The sequence below is a fragment of the Prionailurus viverrinus genome, chromosome B2, assembly GCF_022837055.1.
Source record: "Prionailurus viverrinus isolate Anna chromosome B2, UM_Priviv_1.0, whole genome shotgun sequence".
Classification (NCBI taxonomy): Eukaryota; Metazoa; Chordata; class Mammalia; order Carnivora; family Felidae; genus Prionailurus; species Prionailurus viverrinus.
This window is the reverse complement of record NC_062565.1, coordinates 24,266,086-24,289,357: the sequence shown is the minus strand read 5'-3', so window position 1 is coordinate 24,289,357 and position 23,272 is coordinate 24,266,086. Positions and strand designations below refer to the sequence as shown.

Below are 23,272 nucleotides of genomic sequence, written 5' to 3'. Positions count from 1 at the left end.
GATGATTTACTAGAAATAACGAGAGTTTAACAAAGTGAGTGGATATAAGGTTGTTGTACAAAAGTCAACTGTATTTCTTTACACCAATAACAAATACCTGGAAAATATTTTTGAAAAAGGAAGATATCATTTTCAATAGTATCAGAGAATACCAAGTACCTACAAATAATCTAATAAAAGATATACAATATCTATGGGTTAAAACTATGACACAGGTGGCCCATAATTCTTTTTTAAAGTAAAATTAGAAGTAAGTATTTAAAATAAAATTTTAAGAAGCATAGAGATAAAATAAAGCCATGTAAAGCAAAGGGGAAATGGGCAGAAAATAAAGGAATAACCGAGGTCCCAAATTCAGGTAGGCAAGGAATGAGAAGAGACAGACATAATATCAAGATTCTGGGGTTGAATTGGATAGCAACTTCATGGATGCTTAATCAGTATTAAACAAAGTAAAAAACAAATGCAGGCTTTGCATGGACCAACAGTGAAAATGTCAAGAACCAGATATTAGTGATCTATTTCTGTGCACCACTTGAGGTGCATCTTAAAAAGACACACACAAACAAACAAACAAAATGTAACAATAATCTCAGACTAAAATTTTAAATTATTTATCAAAATATAATAAGCATGTCACAAAGGGAGATCTAAAAAAAGAAATCAGGGGCACCTGAGTAGCTCTGTCAGTTGAGCCTCTGACTCTTGATCTCTGCTCAGGTCTTGATCCCATGGTTGTGAGCTTCAGCCCTGCATTGCACTCTGTGCTAGGCGTGGAACCCACTTACAAAAAAAGAAAAATCAATCTAACTGTCTTATTTGAAAGTCAGAAGTTAAGATACTCAATAATTCCCACCATTGATAAAAAGATATGTGTCAAATATGGCTAGTAAAAATTTAAGTACAAGAGATCAAAAGAGAACCATACTTAATGAAGTTTCACAGGCAAAGGGGAAAAAATAATCAAGAATGTTTTAAAAAAGAACAACATGAAAAATGTCATAAATAAGAAGAAACAAAGTTATCACAATAAATTTGTGAGAATTAAATCAGGATGCAACAAGCTCACTTATTTTTTTGCTTAGAAAACAATTGGAGTAACCAAATTAAGATATGCTATTTGAGATAGTCCAAGTTTTTTTAATTTATTATTTTATTTTTAATTGAGGTATGGTTGGCATACAATATTGTATTTCTTTCAGGTGTACAACATAGCATTTCAACAATCACATGCATTATGCAGTGTTCACCACCATAAGTACAGTCACTATCTGTCACCAAAGTTATAACAATATTACTATGTTTCCTCTGTACCTTTCATTGTCATGATTTCTTTTATAACTGGTAGTTTATAAAAGATTAAATGTATTTAATTGGTTTCAGAAATTATATGAATAAATAATCATTGGTATACAAATATACGTTAATTTAAAAATATAGAAGTAGGGGTGCCTGAGTGGCTCAGTTGGTTAAGAATCTGACTTCAGCTCAGGTCATGATCTCATGGTTTGTGAGTTCGAGTCCTGCATGGGGTGAACTCGAGCCCCACTGCTGGTGAGCCCTACTTCTCTCTCTCTCCCTCTCTCTCTCTGCCCCTTGCTCATTTTCACCTCTCCCTCAAAAAAAAAAAAAATATATATATATATATGTGTGTGTGTGTGTGTGTGTGTGTGTGTGTTCTTCTATACATATATATAGAAGTAGCTAACTCGGCAATGGCCTATACTTTCTTTCATCAGACCCTAACCAGGATTTTAAGCAAATAGTATACATCCAAGTCTGGTAGGCTATTGGGCTAGTTTTTTTCTAGTTCCAACTTTTAATTGCTCTTAGCATTTCCAGGATACAGAAATTTGTGTTTATTAAAACCATGTAAAGTAGGCACTGCCAGTCTTTAACACAGCCCCCTCCTTTTTTAGTAGATGAAGAAACTGAGGTTTAGAAAGGTTAAGTAGTCTTTCCAGGTTATGCAGCTGGTAAGTCATGCTGCAGGCGTTCAAACCCCAACAACTGACCCCATGGCCAACATTCAATCATTAAACTATCACTGATACCACAATCCTTGTGAGATAATCTGCTATGTGGTACAAAAACCATATTATACCAGACAAAAGATAACCTGGAAACTAAGCAAAACTGTAACTATGCCCTCTGTTTTCCCTTTCTCTTGCAAGATTTCCGTTATTTAGGTTTTCTAAGTGAACCAATCTCTGGTGCAAGATTGCATGATAACAAAATTATGCTGGTCCTTTGCTGCCCTCTTATGGGAGATGTACAGAGATACACAAATCCTTGCCAATAACTAGTCTCACTTTGTCATAACTAGTTCACATATACCTAGTTTAAGTGATATCATTCAGCTTCTAGAACAAAGCAACCAGTACATAAAAGGTACTCAATGAATGTTTGTAGAATTGAACTGAAACTTCATCCACTGAGTCTCTGATATGTAGGACCTTGATTTCACAGGAATCCTATAATAAATTACTTAGTTAAATGACTAAATACCTTCCAATTTAATCTTTGGGGTACATGGATTGGCATATATCATGCTTATTTAATATTATAGAATTGCATCATGTACCAAGTTTATGCACAATAATAAAATCCTAATATTTACAAAATAAATAAAGATCATAATCAAAAATTTTCAGTTCAGTCACTTGTTTCAAGTACTTCTACATCTTTTTTTTAAATTTTTTTTTTCAACGTTTATTTATTTTTAGGACAGAGAGAGACAGAGCATGAACGGGGGAGGGGCAGAGAGAGAGGGAGACACAGAATCAGAAACAGGCTCCAGGCTCTGAGCCATCAGCCCAGAGCCTGACGCGGGGCTCGAACTCACGGACCGCGAGATCGTGACCTGGCTGAAGTCGGACGCTTAACCGACTGCGCCACCCAGGCGCCCCCATCTTTTTAAAGCTCAAATAGTCAAAGTGAGTAGTTGAACAAGTTTTTTTTTCATTTACTGCTCTTTGTTTAGTCTCTGTTGGTTGTGACCACAATCTATCTCAGAAGAAACCAAGAGCTTTGAACACTGCAATAGTCAGGGCTGATCAATCCTCAACAAAATCTATGAAGAATAGCATTGCTTGAAGTCTTAATGTAGGTAAACAGTTATCTCCCTAGCTACTTCCTCAAACTCTTAATGATGACACTAAACATGAAAGCCCATAATCATATGACTTCAAAACAGTGAGGGATTTTTGTAATTGTTTCACTAATTCATAGATGAGTGGACTTCCAAAGTCATGGATCATGTCCTACAATGGAACTTCTCCAGGCTTTCCATTGGAATGGAATGTTTCAATCTTTAGAATTGAACCTCACCTGACTTTAGTCATCACAAGTACTGGGAAAGGTTACACACATCACTGAGATGTGTGATGTATATATCATTCCTACATATTGGGCAGACACCATAAATATCATTCCTCTGTGTTAGGTAGCTACCACACACCACCACCACAACCACCACCACCACCAACAACAACAACAACTGCTTAGTGTACTCACCAAAAATATTTCTTGAATCCGTCTGGTAGCTGTATCATAACTACCCACTATGAGTTCATCAAGAGCTTTATTATTCACACTTTCCTTCCTGTTGTCAATGGTATCATTCTAGTACAGGCTCTTATCTTCTTATATCCATTCATCAAATACTATACTTCTTGAGTACGATGTACAAGTATTGTGTTAGGAGCTAGGTACACAATGAAAGACAAACAAAAGATACATGGTCTGCTGTCATGTAACTTATAACCTAGAAAGAAAAAACAGACACCAAGCAAATAAACATACAAATAAATATACTGACAGTTTGATGGGGCTTCTGGTTGACTCCGTCAGCTGAGTGTCCAACTTCCACTCAGGTCATGATCTCATGGTTCACGAGTTCAGGCCCTGCATCAGGCTCTGTACTGACAGCTCAGAGCCTGGAGCCTGCTATAGATTCTGCATCTCCCTCTCTCTCTCTCTGTCCCTCCCCATCTTGTGCTCTCTCTCTCTCTCTCTCTTTATCTCTCTCTCTCAAAATAAACATTAAAAAAAATTTTTTAATAAAATAAATATGCTGACAGTTTGATTAGGGAAAATAACAGGAAGTTTTAAGAGTCAAAAGAAAGATAGTTCCTGTTATATTGATATTATATTGATATTCAGACCAGAAGGAAGGCTATCATTCAAAGAAAGGCCCCTTTGTGTACAACATCTGAAGAATAGGTTGTAGTAATCAAGGTAAAGAGAGAGAAAAGAGAAATCCAGGCAGAATAAACAGCAAAAACCTCAGGCCTTAAGATAAGAAAAAATATGGCATATTTCAGGATGAAAACAAGGCCAGCATGGCTGAAAGAGGAGACTAAACAATAGAGCCTAAATCATCAGGGTTTTGCATGCCATGTTATGAAGTTTGATTTCAAAATTCCAGGGTGCCATTACAGCATTACACATTAAGCAGTAAAGTGACATGATCTAATTCATACTTTTAAAAGCTTACTTCAGTTTCTGGGTAGAGAATGGTTTGAAGCAAAGCAAAGGCGGAAGTAGAGAAATCATAAAAGAGACAACTGCAGGCATTCCAACAAGACAGAGGCCTGGGTTAAGGTAGTAACAAGGGAATAGAAAAGAAATCACTGAATTTAATATACATTTTAAAGTTAGTGGTGCCTGCGTGGCTCAGTTAGTTAAGCGTCCAACTCTTGAATTCAGCTCAGGTCATGATCTCATGGTTCGTGAGATGGAGCCCCGAATCAGGCTCTGAGCTGACAGTGTGGAGCCTGCTTGGGATTCTCTCTCTTCCTCTCTCTCTGTCCCTCCCCTGCTCATGCTCACTCTCTCTCTTTGTCTTTCTCAAAGTAAATAAATAAACATTTCTTAAATAAAGGTAAAATTAATAGAACATGATGATGGACTAGATATTAACTGGTTTGAGCAACTCAAGAACAGAGATATCTCATATACTGCGACAAAAGGAGTCTAAATTGGGAAGGGGGAATGATAATTCAGTTTGAAGCATGTTCATGTTCAGATTTCTGTCATGTATCCAAGTAAATGTGTCAATTAGCTAGTACATAAATGACAAACAATAGCAATGGATGAGATCACTTAGAGATCACAGAGAATATGTGAGACTCAAGGCTAAGCTAGAAAGGTAACAGTAGGAGCCCCAGAGACCCATACAGGAGGAAAGTCAGGAGAGTATTATGCCACATAAATTTGTATTCAGTAATTAGAGCTGTTAAATGAACACATGAATAGCAGGTTAGTCCATTTGACCAATTTCTTATAGAGATCCTGTACAAGAATTAAATGCACAAAACTGGAATGTTTTAGTGATCTCACAAAATGGAATCAACTGTATTTAGTGGGAACACAAGTCTTCTTCCTGTCTTTTGAACACATCAAATGTACCCCCTTCTCAGGTGTTTTATACTTGCTCATGTTTGGAACATTCTTCTCCCTAATGGCTCCTCACTTTGTATTATTCAAGGCTCAGTTCAAATGTCATTTCCTCAGAGAAGCGTCTGAGAGGCATCCTCTCAAATAGCTCTCTCCTACCACATCATTCTGCTTCATCTTTTCACAGCACTTACTATTGTATGTTTCCTACCAACTAGAATATAAGCTACATGAGAGCAAGGATCTTATGTATCTTAAGTTCGCCATCGTTTTCCCAATGCCTAAACAATGCTTAAGACACAGTAGGCACTCCAAAAATGTGTGAAGTAAATAAAATATATAATAATTTTCTGATAAGAATAGGAGATTACTGTTATTCATGGTTCAGAAAATGTAATACTAATGACAGACTGCATTAGATAAAAGACAGTATTCTAGAATTCTGAATCCGTTATTGGAGTCTTCATCTTTCATCTGGTCATGAGGACTCCACTAAACACACCTTCATACTGCACTCCTCTTTCTTGCTTCCCTGAGATCACACTCGACAGCTCACTTCCTCTCCTGATGAGTACATCTAGCATTTCCTGGGGCCCGTGTCTAGCTTGTGTAGGACCTCTAAACATGAAACTAAGTCACTGCCTCTTCATCCACAATTACAGCCAGTACTGTGCCAAGGAGTCCTACATTCTTTCCAATCTTTCCTATGCCAAGGGATAACTGAGGGCTAATTTTTATCAAACAAATTCTGTGATAGTTGATTTACTAAGATATCACTTAATTAGAGATAAACATGTTTCCAAGGCAAATTTTACTAAAAGTGAAGTTAGTAAGTATATAAATATTGTTAGTAAAAACCACATAAACTTTATATTTCTAATTTTTAAAAATTCATATGCTTTTATTCAGAAAACATTTCCTAAATACATCAGTCAACCATGTATTTTCAGAATGCTAAAGTGCACAGTGAGAAATAGTCATTTTCATTAAAAACTACAAATTATATTAATGTACAATGGGCTTATTATTGATATTTTAAATTACTTGATCAATAAGCATTTTTAAATTTCTCTATTTTAATATCTATTACAGCAAATATCGATAGGTATAACCCACATAATTAAAAGTTTCCCATTAATTTTTAAGGATATAAAGGGTTCCAAAGAACAAAATGTTTGAGATCCACTGTCATAGGTTCAGGAAGAAACTAAAAACAGGAAAGATTAGAAGAATTGTTTTATGAGTATAAATGCCTGATTTAGTATGACTGTACAGAGAAAGGATCAAATCTGGGATAATATGGATTAGGAACATTAGCAGCCCTAAAATCCTAAAGGCTAATGGTCATTCCCCTACCATATATTCAGAATAAAATAATATTAATACATAGAATGAATGTAAGGCAGTGGAACAAATTTCTGAGGTTTTCTTATATTTCTTTTTTTCCTCAGATTTATTGAGGTATGATTGGTAAATAAAATGTTATATATTTCAGTTATACATGTGACTTTTAAAAAAATATACAACATAATGAGTTAATATATGCAGACACTGTGAGATAATTATTATAATCATGTTAATTAACACATCCATCACCTTACACAGTTAGCTTTTTTTTTGATGGTAAAAAAAAATAAAGATCTACTGTCTTAGCAAACAAATGTTGAGTATACAATACAGTTAATTAACAATAATCGCCACACTACACATTAGGTCCCCAGAACTTATTCATCCCTTAACTGAAAGTTTGCATCCTTGGACCTTAGCCCCTAGCAAACACTACTGTACTCCCTGGTTCTATGAATGTGACTCTTTTAGATTCCACATGTAAGTGATCTCATATAGTATTTGTCTTTCTGTGTTTGGTTTATTTCACTTAGCATAATATCTTCTAGGCTCATCCATGTCATCACAAATGACAAGACTTCCTTCTTTTTATGGCTAAATAATATGCAACCCCCCCCCCACACACACACACCAGGTTTTCCTTATCCATTCATCTGTTGATGGTGAAAGCTGAAACCTTTTCCTCTAAGATAAGGAACAAAACAGGGGTTCCCACTCTTACCACCTGTATTCCACATAGTACTGGAAGTCTTAGCCAAAGCAATTAGGCAAGAAAAATAAATAAAAGCCATTCAGAAAGACATCCATATCCCAGAAATAAAACATGCATAACAGTCAACTAGTCTTTGAGAAAGACTCCAAGAATACAGAATGTTGAAAAGATAGTCTCACCCATTATTAAAATTATCTTTTTAATTTTTTTTTAATGTTTATTTATTTTTCAGAAGAGAGAGACAGAGCATGAGTGGGGGAGGAGAGAGAAAGATGGAGACACAGAATCTGAAACAGGCTCCAGGCTCTGAGCTGTCAGTACAGAGCCTGACATGGGGTTCAAACTCACGGACTGCAAGATCATGACCTGAGCCGAAGTCGGATGCTTAACCAACTGAGCCACCCAGGCACCCTATTACAATGATCTTTTAAAAATATCAAATAAAGGGGCGCCTGGGTGGCGCAGTCGGTTAAGCGTCCGACTTCAGCCAGGTCACGATCTCGCGGTCCGTGAGTTCGAGCCCCGCGTCAGGCTCTGGGCTGATGGCTCAGAGCCTGGAGCCTGTTTCCGATTCTGTGTCTCCCTCTCTCTCTCCCCTCCCCCGTTCATGCTCTGTCTCTCTCTGTCCCAAAAATAAATAAACATTGAAAAAAAAAATTAAAAAAAAAAAAATATCAAATAAGAAAATCTTCTGTTCACCCTATAAACTGGTACCCTTGTTTTGACATACTCTAAACATATGTTTCCTCTATAATACTGGGAAAATGAACTCCTTGCTTCTCTAAGTGGGGTCTATGGATCCCATAGATACTTTTTAGCATTGCAGAAAGTCAAGCCTCAGCCCATACCTACTAAATAAGAATCTATATTTTAATAAGATTTTCCAGATTATTTTTACATACAGTAAACTTTAAGAAGACTTGACTAACTAACATAGATGCTAAGGAATCAGTGATTAATAAATGTTAGATTCCTAAAAAGACAATGATGTTAAAGTTAATAAATGATGTTTAATATTGCATTCAACTATCTGGCATATGAAATTGATAATTTACTTGTGATATACATAAGAAAGTAAAACAAAGACATAGTCTGCAACTACACAGAATTCATACAACAAAATGGATACATTTCAGGATCTATGCAATAAATTTTTAGAATCCAAGCTTATGCTATTAACTATGTTGAAAATTCATTACAGAACTTTTAGTTCCTTATATATTGAATGAGAACTAGATTTATCCTCCTGCCTTAACAAAAAACTTGACAAAATAAAAAACCAACTGTTTTCATATATTGGACAAGAGGAAGCACAGAACTATAGGCATTGAGAAAAGAAAATCAAATGAAGGAAGCCCTAAAGCTGCCACAGCTTTTGGCCTGCATATTGCAGAAAAGGAGGGGATCTCCCATACAATGTAGTGGTCCTGCTAAATTAAGTTATCAGCAGTTGGTGTTCTGAGATTCTGAAGCAGCTGGAAGTTGCCAGGCAGAGTCCTGGAGAGGAAGAATAAATGAAAGTAAAACAAAACCTTTCACTTTTATTATTCTTAACATAAAATAAATGTCTGTTAAAAGTAACAATGGCAAAAATGTATTGGGTGATTATAGGATATGAAAAATAAGTGAAATGAATGACAGCAATGGAGACAAGAGCAAGAAATTGGGAAGACTCCATTTTAATCCACGTCCTATAGTGTTCCTTAAAAGTGGACTTAGATTAGTTGTAAATGTATATTGCAAATGTAAAGAAACCATTCAAAATTTTTAAGTATAATTGAAGATTTTGAATAGAAAACAGAATCATAAATTACTCAACTAAAAGCAGACAAAGCAGAAAACAGGGGGAAAAAACAGAAAGTACAATAAATAGAATATAATTGAAAACATTATATATATCAATCCAATCATATCAATCATTTAAATATGCATGGTCCAAATACTTCCATTAAAACACAGAGGGAATCAAAAACAAGATCCAACTATACATTGTCTAAAGAAACCCACATGAAATATAATGACCCAGACTAAAAGGAAAGGGATGTTAACTCTAATCAAAAGAAAGCTGGAACATATATATTAATTTCAGACAAAGCTGACTTAAGAACAAGGAAACTTATAAAAGGTAGAGTGTCATTACATCATGATAAATAAAATTCTCCAACACAGCATAATAATCCTTAATGTGTATGCACCTAACAACAGAGCGTTATGATACATAAGGCAAAAACTGATAGAACTGCAAAGAGAAATAGATGAACCCACTATTTCACTTGGAGACTTCAACAAACTTCTATCAGTAATTGGCAAATCCAGCAGGTAGAACATCAGTAAGGATATAGTTGAATTAAACAGCATCATTAATCAACAGGATCAAACTGAGAAACTACAGTTTATACTCTAGTATTTATATAATATTTATTCAACAACAACAAAAAATACATATTTTTCTCAAGGTCATATACACCATTCACCGAGAGACCATATTTTGAACCACAAAACACACCTTGAAAAATGTAAGAAAGTAGAAATCACAGACAATATGCTCTTAGACCACAATAAAATAAAACTAGAAATCATTAACAGAAAGATAGCTAGGAAATCTGAACACATTTGGAGATTAAACTATTTATGGGTCAAATACGTCTCAAGAGAAATTTTAAAATACTTTAAATGAAAATGAAAATACAATTTATGAATATTGTGGGATACAGCAAAAGCAGTGCTTAAAGGTAAATGTACAGCATTGAAAGCATAAATTAGAAAAAAAGAATCTAAAGTTAATATTCTAGTTCCACATTATGAAACTAGAGAGAAAAGAGAAATATAAGGCAGCCAAATTACAATGAACAATAAAAATTGGAGTAGAAACAATGAAATTAAAAACAGGACATCAAGAGAGAAATATCGAAGAAATCAAAGTCTGGTTCTTTGAGAAGATCAATAAATCAATAAATTGATATACCTCTGGTCAGACTAAGAAAAAAAGGGGAAGCCATAAACACCAACATCAGAAATGAAAAAAGGGCCATTTCCATTGATCCCATGGACATTAAACAAATAATAAAGGAATATTGTGAATAACTCCATGCCCACAAATATGATAACTTAGATGAAATGGACCAATTTCTTAAAAGACACAAACTACATTTCACACAAGGATGAATATATGAATATGCCTATGTCGACTAAAGAAATTGAATCAGGTGCACCTGGATGGCTCAGTTGGTTAAGCATCTGACTTAGGCTCAGGTCATGATCTCACAGTTCATGAATTTGAGCCCCACATTGGGCTCTGTGCTGACAGCTTAGAGCCTGGAGCCTGCTTCAGATTCTGTGTCTCCCTCTCTCGCTGCCCCTCCTCTGCTCTCTCTCTCTCTCTCTCTCTCAAAAATAAATAAACATTTTTTAAAAATTGAATTGGTAATTAATAACCTTCCAAAAAATAAAGCTCTAGTTTCAAAAGGATTCACTGTTGAATTCTACCAGATATTCAAGGAAGAAATGATACCAATTCTTCATCATCTCTTCTAGAAAACAGTATCAGAGGGAAATAATCCCTAACTCATTCAGTTATACAATACTTTTATACCAAAAGTGGTTATACACATTACAAAGAAGGTAAAATTACAGACCAATATTACTTATGAACATAGATATAAAATTCCAAAACAAAATATTAGGAAATCTAACCTAATAATGTACAGAAAGAACTGTAAGCCATGACCACGTAGAATTTATGCCAGGACTACAAAGCTGGTTCAACATTTAATGAAATAAGTTAATATAATCCATCACATCAACAAGCTAAAAAAAAAAAAATCATATCAAAAACTGATCAAAAGATCTGAACAGGCACCTTATGAAAGAAGACACACAGGTGGCAAATAATCACACAAAAAGATGCTAACTATCATGTCATAATTGCAAATTGAAACAACAATGAGATACTACTACACATCTATTAAAATGGCTAATATCCGGGGCGCCTGGGTGGCACAGTCGGTTAAGCGTCCGACTTCAGCCAGGTCACGATCTCGCGGTCCGTGAGTTCCAGCCCCGCGTCAGGCTCTGGGCTGATGGCTCAGAGCCTGGAGCCTGTTTCCGATTCTGTGTCTCCCTCTCTCTCTGCCTCTCCCCCGTTCATGCTGTGTCTCTGTCCCAAAAATAAATAAACATTGAAAAAAAAATTTAATAAAATGGCTAATATCCAAAAACTAACAATACCTAAAACTGGTGATGATATGGAGCAACTCTCATTCATTGCTAGTGGAAATGCAAAATGGAACAGGCTCTTTGAAAATTTGGCAGTTTCTTACAAAGCTAAACATAGTTGTTATTTTTCCCCCAGCTTTATTGAGATATAAATGACATATAGCATTAATATGTAAGTTAAAGGAGTACAACGTAATGATTTGATGTATATTCAAAAATGACTGCCACAATAAAGTTAGTCAATGCAGCCATTACCTCACATAGTTATAATTTTGTGTGTGTGTAGTGAGAAGTTTTAAAATCTACTCTATTAGCAACTTCAAATGTACAATACAGTATTGTTAACTTTACTCACCATGCTGTACATTATGTCTCCCAAACTTATTCCTCTTATAACTGAAAGTCTGTACACACTGACCACCTTCACCCATTTTCCCCACCTCCTACCCCCCACCCCAACAAAATCTTGTGGTATGTTATAGACTGAAATGTGTCCTCCAAAAATTCTTATGTTGAAGCCTTATCCCCAGTATGACTGCATTTGGAAATAAGGCCTTAAGGGGTAAAGTTTAATTGAGGTCAGAAAGGTATGGCCTTATTCTGATAGGATTGTCTTTATAAGCAAAGGAAGAGACACCAGAGATGTCTGTCTCTCAGAAACAAGTGAGGACACATCAGAAAAGCAAATCAAACCAGAAGGAAAGGCCTCACCAAAAATGAAATTTTCCCACACCTTGATCTTGGACTTATGGCCTCCCCAAAATCTGAGAAGACAAAAAATTTCTGCTGTTTTTTGTAGATGACATGATACTATACATGGAAAACCTGACAGACTCCATGAAAAGTCTGTTAGAACTAATACATGAATTCAGCAAAGTCGCAGGATACAAAATTAATGTACAGAAATCAGTTGCATTTTTTACACCAATAATAAAGCAACAGAAAGACCAGTAAAGAAACTGATCCCATTCACAATTGCACCAAGAACCATAAAATACTTAGGAATAAACCTAACCAAGATGTAAAAGATCTGTATGCAGAAAACCATAGAAAGCTTATGAAGGAAATTGAAGAAGATAAAAAGAAATGGAAAAACATTCCATGCTCATGAATTGGAAGAATAAATATTGTTAAAATGTCAATACTACCCAAAGCAATCTACACATTCAATGCAATCCCAATCAAAATTGCACCAGCATTCTTCCCGAAGCTAGAACAAGCAATCCTAAAATTTGTATGGAACCACAAGAGACCCTGAATAGCCAAAGTAATTCTGAAGAAGATCAAAGTGGGAGGTATCACAATCCCAGACTTTAGCCTCTACTACAAAGCTGTTATCATCAAGACAGCATGGTATTGGTACAAAAACAGACACATAGGCCAATAGAGTAGAACAGAGACTCCAGAATTGGACCCACAAAATGTATGGCCAACTAATCTTTGACAAAGCAGGAAAGAATATCCAATGGAAAAAAGACAGTCTCTTTAACAAATGGTGCTGGGAGAATTGGACAGCAACATGCAGAAGATTGAAGCTAGACCACTTTCTCACATCATTCACAAAAACAAACTCAAAAGGGATGAAGGACTTGAATGTGAGACAGGAAACCATCAAAACCCTAGAGGAGAAAGCAGGAAAAAACCTCTCTGACCTCAGCTGCAGCAATTTCTTACTCGACACATCTCCAAAGGCAAGGGAATTAAAAGCAAAAATGAACTATTGGGACCTCATGAAGATAAAAAGCTTCTGCACAGCAAAGGAAACAATCAACAAAACTAAAAGGCAACCAATGGAATGGGAAAAGATATTTGCAAATGACATATCGGACAAAAGGCTAGTATCCAAAATCTATAAAGAACTCACCAAACTCCACACCCGAAAAGCAAATAATCCAGTGAAGAAATGGGCAGAAGACATGACCAGACACTTCTCTAAAGAAGACATCTAGATGGCCAACAGGCACATGAAAAGATGCTCAACATCACTCCTCATCAGGGAAATACAAATCAAAACCACACTAAGATACCACCTCATGCCAGTCAGAGTGGCTAAAATGAACAAATCAGGAGACTATAGATGCTGGAGAGGATGTGGAGAAATGGGAACGCTCTTGCAATGTTGGTGGGAATGCAAACTGGTGCAGCCACTCTGGAAAACAGCGTGAAGGTTCCTCAAAAAATTAAAAATAGATCTACCCTATGACCCAGTAATAGCACTGCTGGGAACTTACCCAAGGGATACAGGAGTGCTGATGCATGGGGCACTTGTGCCCCAATGTTTATAGCAGCACTTTCAACAATAGCCAAATTGTGGAGAAAACCTAAATGTCTATCAACTGATGAATGGATAAAGAAGTTGTGGTTTATATACACAATGGAATACTACTTGGCAATGAGAAAGAATGAAATATGGCCTTTTGTAGTAACGTGGATGGGACTGGAGAGTGTTATGCTAAGTGAAATAAGTCATACAGGGAAAGACAGATACCATATGTTTTCACTTTTATGTGGATCCTGAGAAACTCAACAGAAGACCAGGGGGGAGGGGAAGGGGGAAAAAAAGAAGTTCAGAAAGGGAAGGAGGCAAACCATAAGAGACTCTTAAATACTGAGAACAAACTGAAGATTGGGGGGGGTGCGGAGAGGGGAAAGTGAGTGATGGGCATTGAGGAGGCACCTTTGGGATGAGCACTGGGTGTATGTGTGGAAGCCAATTTGACAATAAATTATATATATATATATATATATATATATACACACACACACACACACACACATATATATACATATATATATGTATAAAGAAATCTGCTTTTTAAGTCACGCAGTCTGTAATATTTTGCTGTAGCTGCTGAGTATATTAAGACACTGCATGATCCAGAAATTGTTTTCTACATGTTTACCCATTTGAGTTGAAAAGTTGTGACCATACAAAAACCTGCACATTGATATTTTATAGCACCTTTATTCAGAACTGCTAAAAATGGAAAACTCAATAGATGAATGGATAAATTGTGGTACACCCAAAGAAATATTATTTAGCAATAAAAAGAATGAACTATGAAGCCTCCCACACACATACAAAAAGACATGTAAGAAAACTTAAAACTTTTATTGCTGAATAAAAGCAAATCTGCAAAGACTATATATTTTATGATTCTAAGTATATGATATTCTAGAAAATACAAAACTATGGAGATAATGGTTGCCAAGGGTTCAGTGGAAGAAAAGAAGGGATCAATGGGAGGAACACAAGAGATTTTTAGGGCAAACTACTCTGTATGATATTACAATAGTGGATACCTTAAACAATAGTGGATACATTAAACATGGGTCAAAATGCATAGAACTGTAACTACAAAGAGTTGACCTTAATGTAAACTATGTACTTCAGTTAATAATAATGTATCAATATTGATTCATTAATTGTAACAGGTGTACCACATAGATGCAAGATGTTAATAGCAGAAATTGTACAGGTGGGGAAAGAATATAGGAACACTTTGTACTGTCTGCTTAATTTTCCTGTATTTTTAAAACTTTCATAAGCAATAACATCTATTACTTTGAAAATCATATGACTTGGAACGGAAGAAGTAAAAGTTTTTATTTGGAAAACAAGATGATTATATATAGAAAATCCTAAGAGTTCTAAAGTAAAACTACTAGAAATAATGAGTTTAACAAAGTTGCAAAATATACAGTCAACACGCAAATATCATTTATATTCTACATGTAGCAGTAAACAATTACAAATAATATTTAACAAATACTATGGCACCAGTAAATGTGAAACATGTAAGGATAAATTTAACAAAATGTGTGTAACACTTGTATACTGGAAATTAGAAAATACTGGTCAGAAAAATTTTTAAAGACCTAAGAAAATGGAAATCTGGTAAAGCTCACACCTATGGGTCTAAATAAAGTATTTCTAACAGTTGCCGTTTGAGCTTCCAAGCCTTCCCCTAGGAAATAAGAAGGATTGGGCATTATGCTTTCCTCTGATAAATGTCAGGATTACATGAAATGTACTAGAATTTAAATTTTAATTCATTAATTTAACAATGCAGATCTACAAATAGGAAAAAAAAAACAGAAAAGAATGTATGAAAAGGCATTTTAAAAGACTGCTGTTAAATCCTTTTTGTTCTCCCAGTTTTACTGAGATACACTTGACATACAAAAGGACTAATGTTCAATCTTTTCTACAAGGCATAAAATTTTAAAAATAATCTATTGTCAATGTGGAAGGGAACCACTAAAAAAAAACAAGAAACAAAAAACAACAAACTCAAAAAAAGTGGGGAAAAAATACCTAGGAATAAAGTTAACCAAGGAGGTGAAAGACTTGTACTCTGAAAACTATGAAACGTTGATGAAAGAAATTAAAGACAACACAAATAGAAAGGTATTCCATGCTCATGGATTAGAAGAATGAATACTGTTAAAATGTCCATATACCCAAAGCAATCTACAGATATAATGCAATCCCTGTCAAAAAACCAACAGCATTTTTCACAGAACTAGAACAAATAATACTAAAACTGTGTGGACACACAATCTCAAATAGCCAGAGCAACCTTGAGAAAGAACAAGGCTGAGGGCATCATAACTCCAGATTTCAAGTTATACTACAAAGCTGCAGTAATCTAGACACATAGATCAATAGAACAAAATAGCCCAGAAAAAAACCCCACACTTATATGGTAAATTAATCTATGACAAAAGAGGTAAGAAAACACAGTGGGGAAAAGACAGTCTGTTTAACAAATAGTGTTGGGAAAACTGGTCAGCTATATGCAAAAGAATGAAACTGGAACTCTATATTACATGATGCACAAAAATAAACTCAAAGTAAATTAAAGACCTAAATGTGAGACCTAAAACCATATAACTCCCAGAAGAAAACATAGGCAGTAATTTCTTTGACATCAGCCATCACACAATTTTTCTAGGTATGTCTCTTCAGGCAACACGAAGTAAAGCAAAATCAGACTAGTGAGACACAAAAGAAACAGCGTTTGCACAGCAAAGGAAACCATTAACAAAACGACAAGGCAACCTAATGAATAGGAGAATATATTTGCAAATTATATGTCTGATAAGGAGTTAATATCCAAAGTATATAAAGAAACCATACAACCTAACACCAAAAAACAAAAACAAAAACAAACAAAAACAAGAATAACCTGATTAAAAATGGGCAGAGCACCTGAATACACATTTTTCCAAAAAAGACATACAGATGGCCAATAAGCACATGAAAAGATACTCAACATCACAAATCAGCAGGAAAATGCAAATCAAAACCACATGCGATATCATTTTACACCTGTTAGAATGGCTAGAATCAAAAAGACAAGAAACAACAAGTGTTGCAAAGATGTGGAAAAAAAGAAATCCTTGTACACTGCTAGTGAATAATATAAGTCGGTCCAGCCACTGTAGAAAACATTATGGAGGTTCCTCAAAAGATTAAAAATTACAAATAGAATGATCCAGTAATTCCACTACTGAATATTTACCCAAAGAAACTTAAAACACTAATTGGAAAAGATATATTCAACCCTATGTTTATTGCACCATTATTACAATAGCCAAGATTTGGAAGCAACCCAAGTGTCCATCCATAGATGAATGGATAAAGATGATGTGGTACATATATACAATGAAATATTATTCAGCCATATAAAAGGATAAGATGTTGTCATTTGCAACAACATGAATGGACCTAAAGGGTACAATGCTAAGTGAAATAAGTCAGACATACAAACACGAATACCATATGATTTCATTCACAGATGAAAATTTAAGAAACAAAACAACAACAAAAACAGACTCTTAGACACAGAGAACAAATTAGTGATTGCCAGAAGGGAGGTGGGTGGATGGGTGAGATAGATCAAGGGGATTAAGAGTACACTGATTGTGATGAGCCAGAGTAATGTACAGAATTGCTGATTCATTATATTGTACACTTGAAACAAATGTAACACTGTGTGTTAATTATGTATCAATTTTTTAAAAAGTAGGAAAAAAGTGAAAGAAAATTACTAAAGAAAGTAAACTTCTCCATTAGGAAATATTCACCTGATGCAAAATAAAGTAGTGAAAAAGAGACAGAGGAACGAAAACCACATTAGACACATAGGAAACAAAGTAAAATGGCAGACATAAATCCAACTGTACCAATACATTGAATGCAAATGAATGAAACATTCTAATCAAAAGGCTGAGATCTTTAGACAAGACTAAAAAAAATAAGATCCAACTATGTGCTGTTTATAGGAGACACACAACAATGGTATATCATGTAAGCAACAACCAGTGGAAAGCTGAATTGCTGTACTAATACAAGACAAAATAAACTAAACATTTTTCAAAAGAGGGACATTTGGAATGATAAAAGTGTCAACCCAAACGGAAAATGTTTATAAACATTAATGCACCAAATAACAGAAATGAAAGGAAAAACAAACAAAACTGAATAATAATTGAAGTCATTAAGACCCCACTTTCAATTAGACATCTAAGACAGTCTGAAGCATGATATGACTAAAACAGAACCTTCATTTCCCCCACTTAAAATTTGCTCTTCCTTCAGTCTCTATCTCTGTAAGCAGCAACTGCCATCCAATTGCTTGAGCCACAAACTGTTAACTCACTGTCCCTTGCACCCCACATCCAATGAATCAATGAATTCTATAGCTTGTCCTTTCAAATTGTATCCAGAATCCAGCCACTTTTTCCATTTCCACCCTGGTTGAAACACCATCATCACTCACCAGGAATACTGAATTACACTCCTAACTGGATTCCACCTTTTGTTCTCTGGTGCCCTGCTGTGTAGCCTCATACAGCAGCCAAGTGAACCTCCTAAAATTAATTAAATCAGATTGTTCCTCAACCCTGAACTTACTTTGTAAATCTGAAATGAAATCTAAATTCTACTACCTTTTTTTTTCAGCTTTTTCCCTACTTACTGCACTCTCTTTGCACTGAACCCCTTGTTTATAATGTAATTCTTAAAAATAACGTGTGTATGTATAAAAAGTGAGAAATAGGACCTACTATAAAATGTGAATAATAATTATATATGGGTAAATTATAGCCAAATATAGTTTTTTATTGCAAAGAAGTATTTCTAACTTATGTTTTGATGAATAACTTATGTAGTAAAATATATAAAAAGCTGCGTATAAAACCTCTTAGACCCAATGTGGTGATAGTATTTAACTATATACAAAATCTGGAAATAAACCATGCATGTCACTAATTTAAAAAAAATAGAACAAGAGAAATTTTAAAAATCAAAAATTGAAAAAAATTTTACATGTAGAAATGGTAGTATTTACCAATATATGATCCAGGCACTTTCGTGCATTATTTCAATTAATTCTCATAATAACACTTTGTGATGAGAACTCTTAGCCTCATGTTACTGATGTGTAAAATGAGGCTCAGGGGGGCGCCTGGGTGGCGCAGTTGGTTAAGCGTCCGACTTCAGCCAGGTCACGATCTCGCGGTCCGTGAGTTCGAGCCCCGAGTCAGCTTCTGGGCTGAGGGCTCAGAGCCTGGAGCCTGTTTCCGATTCTGTGTCTCCCTCTCTCTCTGACCCTCCCCCGTTCATGCTCTGTCTCTGTCCCAAAAATAAATAAACGTTGAAAAAAAAAATTTTAAATGAGGCTCAGAAAGGTTAAATAAGTTGCTGGAAGTGGCAGAGTGGTGAAGCCCATTGCCTTGAACGGTCGTGTTGTAAATACTATGGTAAATTCGGCTTCATCATAGGCATATACAATAGTACAAAACTAAAATGACATAGACATCCAGTAACAGTGAAAAAAAAGGACATCATGTAAAAATGCTTACTGAAACTAGAATTATGTAGAATATATGGGTATGTTACATGAAAAAGCCAACTATCACATTCTACTCAGGAGTACAAAAAATTTAATATTTCATATGGAAATAGGTCAAAATAAGCCAATACATTAATGTTGGTCCAGTTTGGGCAATAGAACTTGGGCGGTTTTGTTTTCTTTTGTATTTGTATTTTCCAGATTTTCGTGAATGCGTCAGAACTGCTTTTAAAACAACAACAACAAAAAGAAAACCCTAAATTACATGGAACAAAAAGTTTTGTTTGTAAAAGAAAAACTCAGCCTCCAGTGTCTTCCCAGCTATAGATTTCAGGTCTGGATCTAAACTAGGTAAAACTTATTTAAAAGGTGATCTACAGTCTTATAATTGACATCTGGGGACTTTCCATGGACCAGTTTTCTTCAAAGGATCTTATGATACTCTATTTTCTTTGTAGCCTACGTTAAAATGGGCCTATTAAGAGCTTATCGAGATTGATGCCCGTGTAGCTTAGATGGTCCAAACCTAATTATCTCTTTCCACAGAAAGAACGTAATTCAAAAGCATTTCCAAACTACCTCTGGAGTGTGTATCTTGCACGAAAGTAGTTAATACTTAAAAGGAAGGAAAGGTGGTTAAAAAAAAAAAAAAGTCAAAACCGCAGGCTTGTTCTCAAAACCTTGTCTCGGGGCCAGTAAACTTTTTTGGTAGTAGGGCGCCAAGCGTTGTGGGTTTTACGCTCTCTGTTGGCAAAACAAAGTCGACCTCTGCTTTTTTGAATTCGGTCTTCACGGGGGTCAACAAGGTGTCTCATGGACGCGGGAGCCCGCGACGCCAGGTCCCCGGGGCCCCCAGGCCGCGGCTTCTAGGTAGGACCTACTCAGTACCAGTCGGACCGGCCGGGCGACTCCGGGAAACCGCCTTGTCGGTAAAACCGGCAAGAGCGGCGCGCCTGACAGGGACCAAAGAGCGCAGGCTCAAGGCCGGAAGGAGGAGACACAGTAGCTGGGCGGGTCGGCCAGGCGCGGCGCGAAGGTACCGACTAGAAATAATCAGCTCTTATCCTGCATCCGCCGCTACAGGGCGGGCTCTGCCTGGTAAGGCGGGCCGCGGCCGCCTCAGGCACGCCCACCCCTTGCCCCTGACGCACGCACACATGCACGCACGCACGCGCTACCCTGGGCGCGCGGGCGGAGCGCCCACAGACAGGGAAGCGCGTACTCGCGGAGGCGCCGTCGCGTCTGGGACTTCCGGCGGGCGGGTGCTGCGGCTATGCTGTCGCTTCCGCGCCTGCTAGGTGTAGGAATGCCTGCGGCTCTAAGGTGCAGAGGTTCTCGAAATCTGGGAGGAAAAGCAGCAAGAGTGAAAAGTTGGGTTTACGTTTCTCTTACTAAACGTTTGCGGAATTATTAAACTAATAAGTGATGTTTGCTTTAATTTTAACCCTGCCTTCCCTAAATCCTATTCTTCCAAAACTGCAACACAACTTTGGGGGAATCCTTGACAAATCCCTCCTAGTGCGGTCTGAACTGGTAGTAACCGTGCAAGCGAATTGGTGAGAAAATCTCAATGGAAATTTGCCAGTATCATTTTGTGAAGAGTTCCTTCTTTTTCTATGCTTTAAAAAATAAAACAAACAAAAAAACGTGAAGCGTTTGTCCAAGTCTAAACTTGAGCCAGTCATAATGTGGCTTCAAACCTGAATAATTTAGCGTCTGTTCTGCCCATTTTTACCCACAACTCATATAGCATGGCTAGCACAGGTAACGCATATTAAATTGTCAAATTACTGTGTTTTACATTAGAAACTAATGTAACATTGCATGTCAACTATAATTCAATTAAGAAATTTTTTAGAATCATAAAGCAGAGGGGACCAGGGAGATAATAATATGATTGAGGAAATTGGAATTGACCTGTGAGCTCTCTGCTACTCAGCAACAAGGAAGAGACTACAGCCTCTGGACCCAGAGAAAATAAGGTGTATCTGGATGGTAATACAGTGTTCTTTCCATTACCTTTATTTTTTTATTTTTTAAAGGGACCTCCCCCTTATTTTTTTCGCCATTACCTTTAACTCAAAACACATTTGAATATCAAAGAGCTGTGTTGGTGGGTACTCAATAAATAGATGCTAAACAAATGACATTTCTGTGGGAAGCAGCAGAGTAAGAGGGAAAGAGCACAGACTTGCATGTTAGATTTCATTTCATACCCTGGCTTGGCACTTGGGAACTGAGTCATCATAAGCAAGTTCCCTTACCTCCAAGTGCCAGTGTGCTAGGCTTCTTTTGCCTTAAAGTATATTCTACTTTATATCCAAGATGACATCTTACAGGTTTGCACTTATTTCCAAGAAGAAATCTAATAGGTTTACACATACATACACTATGTTCATCTCTTTTAACTTAAATTTTATTTTAAAATTTTTTTTTTGTTATTTTAATACCTTTGAGCCAATCTGGCTACAAGGACACGTGGCCTTGCCTTCACGTGGAGTGGGACAGAGAATAAACCATAAATATAAGGCTGAATTCATACTATTTGAAAAGGTATACAGGGATTTGAATCTAGAGGCAGGAAGCAATTAGAGCTCTGAAATCCCATAGATAAATATATGGTTTAAGATAGAAACCATCCTTAACATATTTCTGGAACCTTTTTCCTCTGAAAAAAAGTCTTCCAAGTTATTAAACCTGAATCTCATTGTTAAGAACAAGAAAAATCCTTCACAAAGAAAACGATGTAATTAAGGACCACATAAAGAAATGCTACAATGGAGTTGGGGAGGAAAGGGAATCCACAAAAATCAGTAATTACGCAAGGATTAGTGTTCCATATTAAGAGAGTCCACAAAGGTAAAACGCTGAACATTTTAAACAGGTTAAGGAGTCAACCAACGAAAGACTCATTTTGTACGAATGTTTGTAAATCTTCCCCTCCGAAAACCAAGATATATAACAAGCCAGGTGTATGAGCTCCAATTTCTATGGTTAAACCAAACTCAGTAAGAATGAAAGTGATGGTCACCTGATTTCAGGTATCATGGTATAAAGATATTTTTGAGAGAACGTAAAAACCTACATGGTGTTAAAAGCTCTCCAAGAGCCAGTACATATTTTCTCATAAAACATTTCATTTAATCCCATTACTGTAGAATTCATTATTACAGAAAAACCAAATCGCATTAAGTGATTTGGACCAAAAATGTTACTGAACCAGCAAACCTAAAGTCTCCTGAATCGTTACTCTTGAACAGTAAAAGCTGAAAGAAATTCAAACGTTTCAAATAAATCTAACAATTAATAATTCCATATTAAAAGACATTTACACTCTAAAACAGCCCTAACTTCCCAGTATTCTCAAAATGTCTTTCACCAACTCTCCTTCAATGCCACTTGAGATTGGGTTATCTAACCAGTAACGAGGTATTATGCCTCCAACGCAGCCCCGCAGCCAAATCATATTGTTTGCCCTAGTTGGAGAATTAACTCAACTTGTGGGCCCCACCGTGAAACCAGTTCTCGGAACCGCACACAAAATACCGATATCCTACTCACTCTGGTCCCTTCTCTAGCAAGTTTCCAGAGCCAAACGTTCGGTGCTAATACTAACTACCGGGCAAGCCCCAGTCACTGGTCACTAAACCCTTGGCAGGTGCCGCCTATACTTCCACACGCCCAACCCCCGTCCCGGAACTTGCGTCATGGCGCTCGTGCGCTCTGTCCCCGGATG

General features: G+C 36.3%; 1 long non-coding RNA gene across 1 annotated transcript; it reads right to left on the bottom strand.

Annotated features, from left to right (window-relative positions):
• Positions 1 to 288: 288 nt before the first annotated feature.
• LOC125165986 (uncharacterized) lies at positions 289 to 23,266 on the bottom strand. Its single transcript, XR_007152295.1, has 3 exons — positions 23,098 to 23,266; positions 3,517 to 3,706; positions 289 to 783 (listed from the first exon to the last, which is right to left on the bottom strand). It is a non-coding gene; the product is annotated as an uncharacterized LOC125165986 (long non-coding RNA).
• Between the last annotated feature and the right edge of the window lie 6 nt (positions 23,267 to 23,272).